This window comes from Benincasa hispida, chromosome 3 (assembly GCF_027475165.1).
Source record: "Benincasa hispida cultivar pf3 chromosome 3, pf3_genome.v1.1, whole genome shotgun sequence".
NCBI lineage: Eukaryota > Viridiplantae > Streptophyta > Magnoliopsida > Cucurbitales > Cucurbitaceae > Benincasa > Benincasa hispida.
Genome location: NC_143480.1, coordinates 24,195,981 through 24,201,403, shown reverse-complemented (window position 1 = coordinate 24,201,403; position 5,423 = coordinate 24,195,981).

Below are 5,423 nucleotides of genomic sequence, written 5' to 3'. Positions count from 1 at the left end.
TGACATTAATAATGGGCTTCTACATTACACCTAATTTAACATATTTATAATACTTCCCCTTAGATGCCCATTATATATAAAATATGCATTGTTAAAATCTTACTAGGAAAAAACCCACTGGGAAAAAATCATAGTGAAGGAAAAAGAGTACATATTTCATATAATCTGATACTCTTAAAAAAATACAATATATTTACTCCCCTGGAAATATCACTTGAGATCTCTGAGTCGCCATATTCCAATGTTGTGCACCTCAAAGGTTGTGATTGATAATAATTTTGTAAATAAGTCTATCAGGTTATCCTTCAAACAAATTTGCTATACAGTGATGTCACCATTTTCTTCAAGATCATGAGTACAGAAAAGTTTTGGTGAAATGTCCTTTGTTCCATCTCCTTCAATATATCCTCCTTTGATTTGGGATATACATGTTGTGTTGTCTTCGTATAATATCATTGGAAGATTTTATTAGAAGACAAACCACATGTTTCATGAATATGGAGTCATTGATCTTAAGCATACACATTCTTGGCTAGTTTCGTGAATTGCAAGAATTTCAGCATGATTTGAGGAAATAACCGTTATGGCTGTTTAACTAACCGCCACGATACAACAATTCCTTCACACGTGAATAGATAAACTGTTTGAGATCTAGCTTTGTGTGAATCAAATAAATATCTAGAATCTACATAACCAACTAGATCAAAATTTGATTTGTTTGAATAAAACAAACCCATATCAGTCGTTCATCGGAGATAGTGGAGTATATGCTTAATCTTGTTCCAATGTCATTTTGTTGGAGAAGAACTATACATTGCTAATAAATTTATTGAAAATACAATATATGGTCTTGTATTATTAGCAAGATACATTAATACACCAACTGCACTAAGATATGGTACTTCAAGACTAAGAAGTTTTTCATTATCATATTGAGGTCAAAATACATCTTTCTTCACATTTAGTGAATGAACTTCCATTGAAATATTAGAATGTTCAATGGATGTGCTTTGTTCATATAAAATTTTTTCAAATTTTTTCTTGTATAAGTTGACTGATGAATAAATATCTCATATGCTAAATGCTCAATTTGCAAGCTAAGGTAAATTTTTTTTTCCGAGATCTTTCATCTCAAATTCTTTCTTATTCTATTGCCTTTGAAAGCTCTTCAGAAATTCCAATTATATTTTAGTCGTCAACATATATAATTATAATGATAAATTATGACTGTGATTTTTTTTATAAAAACACACGGACATATTAGATTATTTTGGTATAATTCTTTCAACAAATATCCACTAAGGCGATTGTACTATATTCATCCTGATTATTTCACTTCATATAACGACCTCTGTAACTTTATTGAATAAAATTCCCGAAAATTTGATTTATATGTTTTATGCATCTTAAATCCTTCAAGGATTCTCATATAAATATCATTATCAAGAGATCTCTATAAATATGCTGTTAAGATGCATGCCCATATTTTCATGCACAATTAGACCAATTAAATATCTTAATGTAATTGCATCCACCATCGGAGAATACGTCTCCTCATAATCAATATCAGGTCTTTGTGAAAAACTTTCTGCAACTAATCTTGCTTTATATCTTGTAACCTCATATTTTATTTCTTTTCCTCACAAATACTCATTTGTATCCCACAAGTTTGACATCTTCTTGTGTTCGGACTACTAGTCTAAAAACCTGACGTTTTAAAAGTGAGCTTAATTCTACCTTAATTGCTTCTTCCTGTTGAAGCCAATCTTTTCTGTGCCAACATTCTTCAACAAATTTTGGTTCAGGTTCCTCATTTTCAGATATAATACCAAGAACAACATTATACGCAAAAATGTTGTCAATAACTACATTAGTTCGGTTCCATCTTTTTCCTGTCATGACATAGTTTATTGAAATTTCATTATTATCTTTAAGTACTTCACCTTCCTCACTAGTCATGTCAAAGATTTCTTTATGGGTATTTACATCCTCAACCAAGTTCTTTTTACTTTAAATTATTTTTTTTTCGAGGATTTTTATCTTTGGAACCCACTGGTCTGCCACACTTCTAGCATGTTCCAGACTCATTAGTAACTACTTGCTATTTTGTGATATTAATTTTTGATAAAACATTTGTAGCTGGTAAATGTGACTTAGATACTTTCTTTGCATCTATAAATACATCTAGTAATTGATTTGCTATATTTTGCAAATAAATTATCTTTTGCTATAAATACATCTGGTAAATACATCAAGTTGACATTGATTTGTATAGAGATATAAATGAGACAATAGTGATGCATTCCATGTAATTTCTTTTTTTCAATTTCTTAATCCTTCTAATGTTGGAAAATTTGTCTCAATAAAATAATAATCAACAAATCGTGTAGTAAATACATCACCCATCAGGGGTTCAAGATATTTAATAATTGATGGGCATCATACTCAACATGTATTTCTAACCTCATTTGAGGACCCATTTTAGTACATTGTGGTAGAGCAATTGGAACATATACTGCACTTCCATAAATTCTTAGATGGAAAATATCTGGCTTATGGCCTTAAGCTAATTGTAATGACGAGTACTTATGATAAGCTTCTGGCCTAATGTGTACAAGTGATGCTACATGCAAAATAGTATGTCCCCTTACAGATGAAGAAAACTTAGATTTCATAAGCAATGATCTAGCAATTAATTGCAAATGTTTCATGAATGATTTTGCTAAACCATTTTGTGTATTAACATGAGTTACAGGATGTTCAACACTTATCCTAATCGACATACAATAATTATCAAAAGATTAAGATGTAAATTCACCAGCATTATCAAGATGAATGATCTTAATTGTATAATCAAGAAATTGTGCTCTTGACTTATTATTTGAGCAAGTAAGCTTGCAAATGCAAGATTTCGACTTGATAATAAGCATATGTATGACCATCTGCTGGATGCGTCTATTAATACCATAAAATATCTAAATGATCTACTCGTTGGGTTAATAGGTCCATATATATCACCATGAATTCGTTCTAAAAATGCATGGGACTCAATTCCCACTTTCGCTGGTGATGGTCTAATTATTAATTTTCCTTGAGAATAAGCATCCCATGATAATTCATTAGATTGAAGAATCTTCTAGCTCTTCAATGAATGTCCATTTGAATTCTCAATAATTTTTCTCATCATTATAGACCCTGGATGACTCAATCTGTCATATCAAATAGCAAATATATTTGGATTCATGAACTTCAGGTTCATTGTTGCATATGTTTCAATTACTCGTATATAAGTATAATATAATCCAGAAGATACTCTTCCAGTATACATTTTTTCATATGAGATAGTAGATATGATATGTAGACATTCCACATTATTCTTACTATTAGTCTCAATATGATAATCATTACAACGTATATCTTTAAAACTTAGTAGATTTCTCTATGATTGACTAGAGAACAATGCATTGTCAATTGTAGAATTTGTTCCTCATGGTAAAATAATATTTGCCTTTTCAAATCCTTCAATTAGGTTAACTTGATATTGTATTAACTTTTGCTTCCAACATTGTTAGTTTGGAAAAATATTTTTTTACTTGTAAGTATTGTATGTGTAGTTGCATTGTTTGGCAGACATATATCTTCTTTGCTCATTTTTAATCACCCAATATGAAAATAATCCATGTTTCCTCATAAAAAAAAATAATTACAATAAGAAAAACAATACTTGGAATGTACAAAAATTAACATCTATTAAGAGGAAAAAAAATATGGAGATGAATAAAAAAAAATATTAAGTCTAGATATTTTCAAAGTCAAATGAAATACTTGATATTTCATCAATTCTGCCGATTTTCTCTTCAAAAGATTCAAAGAAGTCCGTCACATCCAAAATTTTCATATGGGATGGGTCACATATGTCATTATCCTAGTATACAAAATTTACTTCCACATTTTTCTATTTTTCTTTCAGGGAGGTTTGATAGAGATCGAATAAGTGTTTTGATGTACGACAGGTAGTGACCAATGGCTAGTCATTCTGCATCGGAAGCATTTCTTTTCAACACTTTTTGAATTCTTCTCTTATGAGGCTTTCTCTTTGTGATCATCATTTTGTGTGGTTCTTTTGAAATTTGAATGATTAGAACCAACACCACGAAAATAATAATTATTTCTTCCTCTGCCATGGTCTTGACCTCGACCATGACCTTGGCCACGATTATTATTAGGGAATGATGTCGTTCTGGTTGGTCGAGATTCATAATTTTTCATCAATAACTTGTTACTTTGTTCGGTCACGAGAAGACATGAATTAGTTTAAAACCTTTCTCTCGATATTGCTACTGTAGGAGCATATTCGAGATATGAAATATAGAAAATATCTCCTCTAACATATCAGCATCAATAATTTTATCTCCGCATAATAACAGTTTCAAACTAATTTTAAATAATGCGGAGTTGTAATCACTTACTGATTTGAAATTTTGTAACCTCAAGTGCATCCACTCATAACAAGATTTAGGTCGATTAATTATTTTTTTTTATGATCATACCTTTTTTTTCAAAATTTTCTACAAGATACGTGGATTTTTTATTGTAAGTTTCTCCATCTTCAATCCCTCGTGGAGATGATGATAAAGGAAAATCATAGCATTCGCTTTATCCTGACTGGATGTCGTATTTCCTTATCTAATAGTCTCTCAAGGATTCATAGCATCCAGGTAGATTTCGGCATCAAACACTCATGATAAATAATTATTATTGTTAATATCAAGGGTGAAAAATTCTAATTTTGTGAGATTCGTCATAACAGTCATAAAATATTGTATTTATATTAGAAATTTAATCTATATTTAATATGAAAAAGTACATTAAATTTAACGAAGAGGGAAAAAACGACATACCTTTAGGACCTACCTTTAGCGGGAGAAATGACAGGAGCTCATGCTGATAACATGCTGTGAATTTGAGGAGCACAACGGCGCACAATGAGAACACGGATATGAAGAAAATATAATATTAAAATTAAAAATAATATAATATAATAAAAATATTATAAAATAAATAAAACAACAAAGATGAATTTCTCCACTTTCTCAAATCTTTTTGGATTGATCACCAATATGTGTATCTTTCAAAATCCACTAAACACCACGATTTATAGACAATTTGATAAGTGGAGGTGGATTACATAGATACTAATAATATGTAGTTTGGAGGCACATGGACAACACATGAGATAATGAATAAGTGACACATGAACCAATGAATACTAATAATGAACATCTACATTACACCTAATTTAACATGTTAATTAAGTTGTCAAGTAGACCTAGAAGAATTAGAAAAATGCAGGGTCTTTCATCCATCAAAGCCACTGAAATAAATTTCAGCAAATTAAATCTCTTATAAGATCTTATAGGAGG